The sequence below is a fragment of the Aethalodelphis obliquidens genome, unplaced genomic scaffold, assembly GCF_003676395.1.
Source record: "Aethalodelphis obliquidens isolate GAN/ISIS:26980383/991018 unplaced genomic scaffold, ASM367639v1 scaffold7, whole genome shotgun sequence".
In the NCBI taxonomy this organism is placed as follows: Eukaryota; Metazoa; Chordata; class Mammalia; order Artiodactyla; family Delphinidae; genus Aethalodelphis; species Aethalodelphis obliquidens.
The window spans coordinates 46,802,507-46,816,254 of NW_020837951.1; the positions used below are offsets into that span (position 1 = coordinate 46,802,507).

The 13,748-nt window shown below is 35.8% G+C and overlaps 1 protein-coding gene across 5 annotated transcripts in view; it reads right to left on the minus strand.

Annotated features, from left to right (window-relative positions):
- The window catches only part of TMC1 (transmembrane channel like 1), a 385,069-nt gene that overhangs the window by 359,884 nt on the left and 11,437 nt on the right, over positions 1 to 13,748 (minus strand). For all 5 annotated transcript variants that reach the window (XM_027105688.1, XM_027105687.1, XM_027105692.1 and 2 more), the window contains exon 2: positions 12,443 to 12,626. The gene's annotated coding sequence lies outside the window, so the exon portion shown is untranslated. The remainder of the gene's footprint in view (positions 1 to 12,442; positions 12,627 to 13,748) is intronic.

Here is a 13,748-nt window from a genome sequence, read left to right on the forward strand (position 1 = left end):
AGAAAGAAAAAAACAAATACCGTATGCTAACATATATATGGAACCTAAAAAAAAAAAAAAATGGTTCTGAAGAACCTAAGGGCAGGACAGGAATAAAGACAGAGACGTAGAGAATGGACTTGAGGACACAGGGAGGGGAAAGGGTAAGCTGGGACGAAGTCAGAGAGTGGCATGGACATATATACACTACCAAACGTAAAATAGATAGCTAGTGGGAAGCAGCCACATAGCACAGGGAGATCAGCTCGGTGCTCTGTGACCACCTAGAGGGGTGGGATAGGGAGGGTGGGAGGGCGACGCAAGAGGGAGGTGATATGGGGATATATGTATATGTATAGCTGTTTCACTTTGTTATAACGCAGAAACTAACATACATTTATAAAGCAATTATACTCCAATAAAAATTTTTTTAAAAATGGGAAAAAATAGCTATGTTACTGTTTTAGTTAAATTAAATCCATAATATTTTAGGTTCACTAGTAGACTTTACAATATAAAGGATTAAAGGAGTAAATGTTTTTGCAATTCAAGTTTAAAAAAACAGGTTTTTATAGTTTTGTGTATTTAGATGTACATTTTTTAAAAATTATTTCATTATTTATTTTTGGCTGCATTGGATCTTCATTGCTGCACGCAGGCTTTCTCTAGTTTTGGTGAGTAGGGGCTACTCTTCATTGCAGTGTGCGGGCATCTCATTGTGGTGGCTTCTCTTGTTGCGGAGCACAGGCTCTAGGCCCACAGGCTTCAGTAGTTGCAGCACACTGGCTCAGTAGTTGTAGCACGCGGGCTCAGTAGTTGTGGCTCACGGGCTCAAGAGCGCAGGCTCAGTAGTTATGGCACACGGGCTTAGTTGCTCTGTGGCATGTGGGGTCTTCCCGGACCAGGGCTTGAACCCATGTCTCCTGCACTGGCAGGCAGATTCTTAACCACTGTGCCACCAGGGAAGCCCTAGATGTGCATTTTATTTCTCCTAAAATAGGGACAGACCTGTAGTTTAGAAGATGCCAAAAAGATACTGAAAAAAATCCTGACTAGCAATGGAATCAATCCCATTTCTCAGTAAACTGGTGTTTACAGATACAGATTTTGCTCTTTCTGTTGGGGAGTGGGCTGTGTGGCAGGGGAGCTGTGGAACTGAAGGATTTGCAAATAAACTAAGAACTAAGTGTTTTTGAAAAGAAACCTGGAGGATTACCTAGTCCAATGAAGTCTTTCTTCATTCAAGAAGTGACAGTAAGCCTTTCAATTTCAGAGCAGAGTTCTTGCTATACCATACAGTATTCTCTAGTTTGCCAAGAGGTGGAGCCCCCTAGAAGTCAATGTTTTTTTGGAAACCTATTAAAATGTTGACATATTTATGTCTGCCCTGGGAACCAAAACTTTTACTTGTAAAAAATATGATTCTATTATATTCATATGTTATATTTAACCTCAACATATCCAGGGGGGGAAATGTTGTTAAACTAAACACAATGAGTTATTCCAGAGGTTTTGTATTAACATTTGTATGCTACCTACTCATTTGGTTTCCTGAGCTCATCAGCAAATAAGCAGTGTAAGATGGCAAAGATTTAAGAAAAATTTAGGGTGTGAACTTAAATGTAGAAATTCGAAGTTTACTATCTTCTTTTCTAAAACTAAGATGAGACCATACAAATATCTAGTCACTACATTGTATACCTGAAACTAATATAACGTGTCAATTATAACTGAAGTTTAAAAAAAAAAACATATGAGGGGCTTCCCTGGTGGCGCAGTGGTTGAGAGTCCGCCTGCCGATGCAGGGGACACGGGTTCGTGCCCCGGTGCGGGAGGATCCCTCATGCTGCGGAGCAGCTGGGCCCGTGAGCCATGGCTGCTGAGCCTGCGCGTCCGGAGCCTGTGCTCCGCAGTGGGAGAGGCCATAGCAGTGAGAGGCCTGCGTACCGCAAAAAAAAAAAAAAAAAAGATGAGACCAATGTTACTTCATGCCAGCCTTGGTGAATCTGCACCCCCTTGAAGCCTAGTTCAGTTTTTTGAAATTCTAAGTTGGTTCTCATTTGGTAAAGTAGAGATAAAACATTTGAATGACTATTTTTGTTTTGTTTTCAGTCCACTGTGCTAAAATCATGTGGTTACTGCGTGTACCTTATGTTCTTTAAAAGATGGTTTTAAATGAAAATGTTTTGAGACTATAAGAAGTCTTAATGCTTTTGGGCAATTACCACAATAAAACTAATTTTGAAAAGTACTCCATTAAAAGACAATTGAGGGAATTCCCTGGTGGTGCAGTGGTTAAGAATCCACCTGCTAATGCAGGGGACATGGGTTAGAGCCCTGGTCCAGGAAGATCCCACACGCCACGGAGCAACTATGCCCGTGTGCCACAACTACGGAGCCTGCACACTAGAGCCGGCAAGCCACAACTACTGAAGCCTGCGCGCCTAGAGCCTGTGCTCCACAACAGGAGAGGCCACCTCAATGAGAAGCCCGCACACCGCAACAGAGACCCAACACAGCCATAAATAAATAATTAATTAATTTTTTAAATAAATAAATAAATTTATTTTTTTAAAAAAATAAAAGACAATTGAATGTGGGAAGTGACTGTTAAAAGGATATTTGAGTGGACATTTTGACTCTTCTTGATTTCAAAAGTATTCTGTACGTATGAGAATTGTCTATGATATAATACCGAGTAGAAAAATAACGCTGCAGATTTCATTTCACATGTGAACTTTTTTTAAAAACAAAGAGAGCACTGGAACAGAATAAAAGTTTTTAAAACAACTTACTCCAGGTGGTGAGGGAAGAACTTTCAGTTTTTATTTTATAGACTTCCATACTACTTAACCATTTTGTGTGTCATATAAAGTGCCACATAAAATGTTGTTTACATATAAAAAATTATATCAACTCAGTAGAGTGAATGTTTAAAAAGCTGTTGTTTGGTATTCTACTCTTGGATTACTTTCCCTTCATAATCAAACATTTGCTTCTCACATGGTGGGTCCTCAATAAATACTTTTGAGATTGAACACTGGTTTGTTGTTGTTGTTGTTGTTTTTGCCTATAAAAATAGCAATTTTAGATATTCAACCTAATTGTAGCTGCTCAGTGAATAAACGACAATGTTGAAAAGAACAACTGAAAATGTAGGCCCCAGATTTGTGATGGCTGAATCCTAAAGGCAGTGCCTAAAATATCAAATGTCTCAACTAAAAGTAAGGACAAATTTGGGAACAAGCTAGAGAGCCTCTTAAAATTCCAGAGTGTTAATTCCCAACTTATCTCCCTAGTTTTCAAATTTATAGATGAATATATTTTCAAAGTCTCTACAAGCTGAAGGATTCTAAATCTAGGCCAAATAACTGATTACAACAAAGAGAGTGTTGGTTAAATATATTTTCTTTCCTTTTCTACTGAGGAACAAATAAGAGGACCTAAGCTAAATTTGTAACATTACAATTTTTTCAAAATTTGAGCCAAATACTAAGTTCTTAAAGAACAGATAGATTTTCAAGGCAAGTTGTGAATTCTCATTCTTGCATCCCTTCAGAAGTAAGACAGAAGTGACTGTGTGGCTACATGACTTGGGTCCAGTTCTGCTTAGAAGCTGGTGGGAGAGGTAACTGGTACTCTGAGGCTATAGCTGCTTAATGTGATAAGAAAGTTCTAGTGCATCTAATGCATCCATGCTGATTTTTCCCTCTACAAACCAGCATTTTAAGTCAGAGAGTGTCATTTTCACAAGCTTGAGACAGCCTACATTTCCATTATTATGAATGCTCATAATTGAAACTGGAAAGAACATTTCAGTAAAAATTTTTTAAAATAAATTAAAAAAAATAAATTGGGCTCAGAATTTAAAAAAACTGGAAAGAACAGTGGAAATGTAACATCTCAGAAGCATTATGCAATTGGGTAGAGTAAAAGGTAAGGAGGGTTCCTCAGGAAACTAAAAAGTGCTGGATTTTCTACCATTTCTGATATATAAATATAGTACTAGGAAGAAGAAGTATGTACACATAAGATACTCTAGGCCTGGTTTATTGATATAACATTAGGTTGACCTCTACAAAAATACTTATTAGGAATGTCATAATAATAATCATGGATATAATAACTTTACAATTATAATTACAGGTTGGACCAATGCAACCTCCAGGCAAACAAAGATTTTGGAACAGCATGATCCTCTCCACGAGCTGATATCATATGCATTTGTATGTGTTCAGTGTTCAAATGGTTTGGGAACTTCATTTTCAAAAGGCAATTTCAAGACCTAAAATTGTTTTCCTCCATATAAAAAAAAAATATTTGAGAGAACCAGCTAGAGAGTTACCACCTAATTCATGCAGTAGGTATTTCTTTAAGTATTTACTTAAATACAAGTGCCTGGTACCATGATGAGCACTGGGACACAGAAATGGAAAAACAAACATGGTGTGATGGTTATGCCAGCTCATATATCAAACATGTTCATTAATATGACACACTACCTATGGGGGGAAATAACATACTTTCAAAAGTGATTTTCTGCCTCTGGTTTAGCAGAAGGTGCTAAACCACAAAAATTCACAATTCTGTGCATACAAAAATTCACAATTTCTTCAGTATGAGTGTGGAAATGTACATATATTTGGGCCATTGAAAGAAAAGTGTTATTAAAATTTGAATGATAATAACTACTGTTTATTGAGTACCATTATTGGGCCTGTATTTAATATTAACTCTTTTAAACAACCCTGAAAGTAGGTATTATTTCCATTTTATGGATGATTTATGTTGAGAAGCTCCTCCCAGAATAAGCCCATGATATTCTGAACAATTTGCAGTTCCAGAGCAGCAGCTGCAGCTCATTTTAAAAGATGAAACAATAGTGACCATTTACTGAACATTTACTCTGTCCTTGTACTGTTCTAGGTCCTTTACATTTATTGTTTCATTGCATTCTCACAACAACCCTACGCGATACATAATAATGTATAGATGTAGCAACCGAGGTTCAGAGAGGCTAAGCAATGTGCCCTAAATCACACAGCCAGTGAATGACCACCTAGCAGAGTTACCAACCTGGGGCTCTCTGACCCTCAAACACTTACTCTCTCCTCTCTAAAATATCCCCAAACTCCACCGACATCCACTTCTCCAACCTCCTTTCATGCTCTGTCCTCTGCCTGAAATGGTCTCCTCTGCCTAACTCCCTCTCATTCTTCAAGGTCCAATGCAGATATTCCCTTTTCAGTCCCAACCACCCCAGGCAAAATTTGTAATCATAGCACGTGTTTTTGCTACTAGTCTAGCACTTATCACATATTATTGTAATTATTTGTAAGTATTTCTCTCCCAGGGAGGTTAAGAAGACCTTGAGTTCAAACAATTGTTCATTATTCATTTTTGAGTTCCCAACACATAGTAAACAGCTTGGCACATAGGCTGACACCCTAAGTTATTAGGTGGCAGACCTAATAACTCACACAAGCCTGCTGTAAATTAAAAGAACCTCTCAAAAAGTGACAAAAACAATCCTCCTGCCTTTATCTGTGAACCATATTTTTTTGCATGTTTTTATTTGTCTGTTTAAAAGACCCTCAGAAAAGTAAATGTCACCACCTCTCCACCCTCTCTATTTGTCATTCTCCTAACAGGTCATTCTAGCCTGTTCCTGCATATTTCTGCCCTCTGAGAAAATTGTGCCTTCTCCTAGTTCAGAAAACACAAAATAGAATTTCCACAAAATCTGTCTTAATTTTGCCTGTTTCCTGGTTAACTAAGCTATACATGGCACAGAACTTCTCTCTGAATTCTCATCACAGCGATAGGCCTTTTTCTTGCCAGTGAGAAATGTGATGACCACAAGGGAGTCTACTAGTGCCAGAAGCAAGGAGCACACCGAAAAATGGTACATGGCTTAGCCCTTCAAACAGAGCAAATGCATTTTTGTTTACCAATGTTTTATTTTCCTGTAAGGAGATAAGTAAATGTTTTGATTCCTGATTAACAGATTGGAAAGCAAAGATACAGAAAGAGTAAATTATTTGGCCTAAATCCTATTGTCCTAGAGTTTGGAATTTAATCCAAAAGTTTTTACCTTCCAGCCCACACTCAAACTCAAGACCAAATTTTCAGAAAATGGATTGTAGCTCTATTATTTTCTTTATCAAGACAATCAGGTCATCCCTTTAAATAACTCCTTTCTGCTTTAGAAGTGATATTAATACACAATTATCCTAAAAATTTATATGCAAAACAGGCTAATAAAAAGATCTGGCCTTTTTTTTAAGTTTATACTGAATAGAAATATCATAGATAATTGGCAGTGCTGTCTGGACAAAGAGTTATAGCTTTGTGGTATAAACACATAGACTGCATTTCCAAATTAGCTCAAGAAATTTCCCATTTCTTAGAGGGCAGGCTGGCTGCCAGCTCTCCAAGAGAGAAAAACACACCCTCTTAGAACATGAATCATTACAGAGCACATAAAGCAAGTGTGTGAACACACACATGAACACATACACACACAGAGGCATTTTAAATAATTGCGTGAGACTTTACAAAATATCCCTTCACCACATATAAGGTACACATTTTATCAACCAAGATCAGGTTGTCCTTTTCTCATCCATGCTGTCATAAAGGGTAGGCTATTTACCAATAGCATTGCTACATAAGAAGGCTCAAGATGTGCTGTAAACAGGGGTGCCAAACACACAGAGCAGATGACTCAGAACTGATTTTAGAGTACACACTTGTAGGCTGAACTTAGTGCCTGCAGCTGGTTATTTGTCAACCCTGTTTTAAAAACAGATTGGTTGACCTTTATGCCTAGAACTAGTTATCTTCCAAATCCCTTACATGAAGTGCAACCTTCTAAGAGAAAGAAGACCTAATCAATGCTTTTAGCATAGGTGCACTAAAATGACCATTCTCTGGAAATGTGGATTAAAATTTTGAACAAGGACAGAGGTGAGCTCCCCAAGCTGAAACACAACAGAAAACCAGAGGCAAGGTGACCAGAAACGAGAGTGGGCATTTGGATGGCTCCCATCCATGTCATAAATGAGTGCAGTGAGTGTCCTTATTCTTTTTATTGTAAATATTCAAAAGTACTGACACATTACGATCAGATGGATAGCTTACAATTGAAACGAGGCCAAAATAGTTCCAAAATCCAAAGGCAAAGGAAGCCAGATATCTCAACATGCGTGCCTAAAAAGCAAGTGTAAAGCACACAATAAAATATAAAAAGAAAACTTACAAGAATAATAAATATGCTCTTTAACTGCCGTGAGACAACAGATTCCTCACAACAATCAGTTCTACATTAGCTAGCAAAAAGAGCTACTGCGTTGGACCAAAGGTTTTTTTCCCCTTTATTAAAATTTCTGATTTCATCATAAATGTTATGGTATCACTGTCCAAGGGTCTTGGAATTTAATGCATATTTTTAGACGTTAATTTAATAGAGTAAAACCACAACTTGCAAATTTCTTTTAATATTGGAAGAATACTTGTCTATTTTATACTACTTTTTGAAAAGCTTTTATTAATAAGGCATTTTTGGAAAGAATATTTTACATACTTTTTTCAGACTAACCCTACTTCTTTTTAATAAAAACTAATCCAAAAAAAGTAAATACAAACAAAGAATTAAAAAATAAATACATTCCCTATATTAAAAGCAACTTTTTTCTTGCATGGTTTATCAGTAAACTCAAAATACACTTAAGCTGATGATTAAAATGATCTATAATTGTCTTGTCTTCACTGTTAAAAAGTTCTAGGATAAAATGAGAATGTTTGATATTAAAAGCTGTGCTTCCACCCAAATACACTGCAACACCCCTGAAATGATAGGTAATGAGGACATTGTTTCCTTAGGTTGCTTCTTAGAAGCATCCATAATGCTGGGTTTTTGCAGAGGTGTAGACATTTTCTTTGTTTGTGTGTTTGGTTGGTGATGGTGGTGATAGCTGTTTATGAAAGCCATCAGATATGGTTATTTATTAATACAGACGCCTTTAAAATGCAATGAAGTCAGGAAAGATAAAAAGTCATCTTACAAATACAAACTTAACTCTTCTATCACAGTCCTAAATAACTGTACAAAAAGTGAGATTTGGCTATGAAAACAAAAAATCCTTGTCTCATTATTTCTATCCTCAACATTCTCACAAGTTATATGAAAAGTAACACAGAGAAAAGAAAGGATTTTTGACAATATTTTATTGAATACATAAAATAATTTTAATCAATATATAGGGTAATATAAAATAAGTCACTCAAAAATTAAAATTCCTCAAATTAAGTTAACTCAGTCAATAAATGTATTTGTTTATAATCTGGGTGTCCAGTCATATAGATGTTTTTAAAATATAAGAATGTAAATATAATGTGATGGATTTTGGTTAAAAAAATAATAAACATAAGCATAAAATAATCCATTATTTTTAAATGGAAAATACAGAATGGAAAACAATACTTTTACAGTTTGTTTTGGTTCTTATTTCTAAATAGTATGTTTATCAATTTGGAGATTTTCTTATTAACTTCCTATAACTGCAGAGGAGAACTGAGCTCATTACAAGACTCCATATCTCTCAATTTTCAGGATTATACCACTATTTTTAGTTTCACTATTCATTACCTTAAAATTTAAATAATTTCCTTATACCATGAACTTGTTTTTATTTAAATCGTTTTGGTTTTTTTTTTTTGGTTGGTGTGTAAAATATGTCACACATTCAGAAAGTCATAAAGCATAGATGTATTCTGAAGCAAACATCCATTGGCTACTCAGATCAAGAAGAGCAATACCAGCCCCAAGAAGCTCCCTGCATACTGTCTATGTCACAGCTTGCTCCCTTTTCCTTAAATGTAACTCTCTCCTGATTTTTTTGGTGTTCACTTCCTTGTTTTGGTGCTTTACATTTTTGCTAAGAATACATCGCTCAACATTACAGTCTGGCCTGTTTTTGAGTTTTAAATAAATGGAATTATGCATTATATATTCTTTTACATTAGCCTTTTCTAGCTCAATATAATGTTTATAAGATTCATTTATATTGTAGCATTCAGTTGTAGTTCATTTTCATTGCCTTATAGTATTCCATTGTATAATTATACCACAATTTATTAATACATTCTCCTGTTAATGGACATTTAGCTTGTTCCTATGTTGAAGCATATGAATAAAGCTGTTATAAACTTTCTTATACATGTCTTCTGGTACACATGGGCATAGATTTCAGTTGGATGTACACCTAAGAGAGGAATTGCTAGGTCACAAGTACAGTATGTTTAAATAAAGTCAAACTACTTTCTAAATTGGTTAAACTAGTTTCCATTCCCACCAGCAGTTGTATGAGAATTCCAGGTGCTCTACTTCCTTGGCAATCCTCACTATTTTGTCTTTTTAATTTCAGCCATTCTGATGCATATGTAGGAGCATCTCTTTTCATTTTTAATTTGCATTTCTCTGATGACTAATGAGATTGGGCACCTTATCATATGTTTCTTGACCTATTAGATATTTCCTGTTTTAAAGTGGCTGTTGAGTCTATTTGCCCATTTTTCTACTGAATTGTATTTTCTTACTGCGTTGTATGAGTTCTTCATATACTCTGGATATAGGCACTTTGTTAATTATATGTGTTCCAGATATCTCCTAACCTGCAGCTTGCCTTTTTACTATTTTAATTATTTTTAATATTCTTAATTTTACTGTAATCAAATTAATCAATCCTTACCTTTAAGGTTGGTGCTTCTTAATATCCAATATGGTTAAAAATCATTCTCTCACGTTGAGATCATGAATCTATTCTTCTATATTATCTTCTAAAGCTTTATTGTTTTGCCTTTCATAGCTAAAGGATCTACAATTTACCTAGAATTGATATTTTTGTATACAGTGTGAGTGGCTTAAGTTGGTTTTTTTCCCCAGATAGAGCATCCTCTTTTCCAATGCTCAGCAATGTCATCAATGTTTAATTTTTTTCGTTAATTTTCAACAGATTCTCTCGACTCCTTACTGTGTAAAATGAGGATGTGCGTACCTTTACAGTTGCTTCCCCTTCCTGTGCCTACCTTTCATCTGCCAACATCTGTCAGCTAGAGCTTTACTTTAACATCATCAAAGCCAAGTGTTTATATTCTGTTCTTAATCAAGATTAACTCCTCCATGCTTTGTGCATAAGTTTATTTTAAAAGCTGATAACCAATAAAAAATTTTTTTTACTACAAAGAACATTTTATTTTATATTTACTAGTCACGAATTTGTCATTAATTATTACATAAATGCTGCCTAGTGCCATTAACCAAATGGCATGACCATTTTATGTCTACAATTCACTTCTATATTTACAAACATAATTTTCATGACTCAATAAACAAATTTTATATTATTATAACTATTCATTACATTATTCATCATAGAGCTAGAAAGTGCTAAAGATTACATTCTCTTGTCTATGCTGCTGATGTCACAATCCTTGTGCCACTCAAAGGAAAATACACTAGTGCCAAGATTAGAGTCTCCTCTCTTACATTTTACCAATTGCTGAAAAAATAATCATGTGTTAAATTGTTTTATATTTGGAACATGATGTTCTGGTAAAGTGTTTTGATCTAGTTAGAGTTTCTGGTTATTCTTTTTTACCTTCTTAAGATTCATAGGCTTTTCCCACCATATCCTAATATCTTGCAACTTATCATTAGCAGCTGCTATTATTTGAAAGCGATTCTTTTCTTTTCCTTGAAAACATTTTTCTGGAGGCCTGCCAATCTCTGTCCTAAAGTAGACCAGTTTTCTTCCTTGGCCTACTATATAACTGTCATCCTTGAATATTGTTTCATTATTCTCCTAAACAAGTTTTTTTGTATAATATATGCTTGAGAAGAGGTAGACCAACTGCAAGGTTAGAGGGAGCACAACCCACACAGGACCACCCTCACATGTGACATCGGTTGCAAGTTTGAGGGGTTCTCCAAATCATGCTCAGTTTTGATAATTCACTAGGAGGACTCACAGAACTCACTGAAAGCTATCATATTCATGGTTGAGAGTTATTGCAGAGAAAGAATACAGATTAAAGTCAGCCAAGGGAGGAAATACATAGAGTAGAGTCTGGGGAAATACCCAGTGCAGAGCTTCCATTGTCCTTTCCCCATAGAGTCAAGACACATTACTTCTCCAGTACTGATTTTTGACAATAAGCACAGATGCTTGCCAACCAGGGAAGTTCATTAGAGCCTCAGTATTTAGTTTTTACTCAGGCGCCATTACATAGGCATGATTGACTGCCCTCAAGGTCAATTTTAATCTCCAGTCTCAATTTTAATCTCCAGTCTCCAGGCCCTCAAGGTGTGACTCAAAGTCCCAACCTTGAATCACATCCATTACAGTTTGGCTGCCCCAAAGCCCCCAGGAAGACAATAACACCCCATCAGGCATGACATTCCAGAAGTTTAGAGATTACTTCCCGAAAGCTGGTGGCAAAGGCCAGACCTCTTGTGGGGTAAGGTTAAATGATTTATTAAACAATCCCACATCTTCCCCTTTCTTGGTTTTCACCCTTTTTTTACTGGAGTACACCCTCAAATAAAGGTTCATAGATGTAAATTCCCACTTTAAATCTTTAGTGTTCTGAGATTTCACAATGATATCTCTAAATACGGGCCTTTTAAAAATTTATCTGACTTGGCTTTTATGGACTGTTTGAATTTAAAAATCTCCCTTTAGCTCTGGAGATGTTATTTTTTTTTAACAATTCCTTCCCTCTACCATGAGTGCTTTGTCTTTCTAGAATACCTACTAGTTGGCTATTAGACATCTTGAACTGATTTCCAGTTCTGAGTCCAAAGCTTCTCCAGGGTTCTTCAGAGCAGCTTAGTGACTTCTATCCTTGCAGTCCACTTCTCTCATATTCTAGGGTGTTGTTTTCTCCTCTTCTTCCTCTCTGCTCCACTATAAACTTAATAAAGCATGTTTACCTTCTTCTCATCTACTCATGACCACTTATAATTCTCCCCATCTCTGTGGACTACAAATCTTTTTTATTCTTCTAATATTATTTTAAATTATTTCTGTGAGAGAGGAATAAATAAATGTGCTCGCCTTGACGTCGTGAACTAGAAACTGCCCTTATGAATTAAAAAAATATTTTAAAGACAGGTGGCTTTTATCTTCACAGTATGTTTCCTATGACTATATCAGTGGCATGACACCCAGCAATGAATGCATCCTCTGAGTCTCGATTACACAATTCCAGGACAAGAGCATCTTAGGACAGGTATACACATAGAGCCTTATATGACACTTCTTCCTTTATCATATTACATACACAAGATATCACATTATAAATATTAAAAGGAAAAAATGACCTCAGTGACTTTATTTTTAAAATTCAAAGCTGTTCCTATCTAAAGAAAAACAACAGAAGAAAATTATAAAACTCTTACCAAGTTCCAGATGGCAGCTGTGGTGTACAAGAAAGAATGCTGGCTTTGGCATCAGAAGACCTGGGTTTGAGGCCTGGCTCTGCTTCTGTTGTCTCAGTAACTTTGATCGAGTTACTGAACTTTTCTGAGTCACAAATTTCTCTTCCATAAACAGACATGTGTCTGTCTCACCACTGTTGTGAGGCTGAAAACAAACAATAGACATGAAGGAACTTTATAAATTGCAATGTAAATAGAAAATAAAATACACTTTCCAAATGACTATATTCTCCAAGGGAGGTTTTGTGCAGAACTCAACAGAATCTTTCAGGGGAAAAAAAAGGTCTACATCTCTGTGACCATCTTTTCTCAGACAAGGAAAAAAAAAAAAATCACTCAAAAATCACCTGAATTTTCCATGGGTTCCACCACATAGATAAACACGCCCACTGGAGATGATTGTAAACATAATTATAGACTCTAAAAATGGTATATAAAAACAAGTTCCTAATTCTGAGTTTATTCACTTACCCTGTCCTTCAGCAAACATACAATGAATGCCAACAATATTCCAAGTCCTTGAAACATTTTTTTTAAAACATCAATTAGACCCACTACTTTCACTCAGAAAGCTTCCTGTTTGTAGGGGAGATCATATATGTACCCTTATACCCATAGTACAGTATTGGGTATAACAAGTTACATATGCCTGCTGCAAACTAATAAGAAATGGTACTTCAGCCTTAAAAAATTAGTGGGTGATATTTCATTTCCCACCTATGAGAGTCACAAAATTCCAAAAGTGTGACAATATACACTACTAGAAACAATGTCGAGAAACAGGGTCTCACAAACATTGGTGTTGAGAATGTAAGATGGTACAAACCTTATGGCAAAGAACTTGGCAATATTTAACAAAATTAGGCATAATTTTATCTTGTATTGCTTAGACTCAGCAATCCCACCTCCTGGAAAGATTCACTATCAAAAAATGAAAAGACATATGCACAAGTCTATTCATTGCAGCCCTATGCATAATATCAAAAACTGGAAAAAACCCAAATGTCCATCAATAGGAAACTTGTTGAATAAAACATGGTCCACCCAAAAAAATGGAATATCATACCACCAATTAAAAGAAAGGGGGTGAGAGTGAAGGTCTCTAGTACATGATCTCCAGAATATGTTGTTAAATGACAAAAGCTAGGTGAAGATATGCATTAGTATGCTACCATTTGGGAAAGGGGAATGTATAAATAAATACATATATTTGCTTATTTTAAAATGGAGCAGGAGAAAGAATAGTCTTTTCAATAAATGCTGCTGG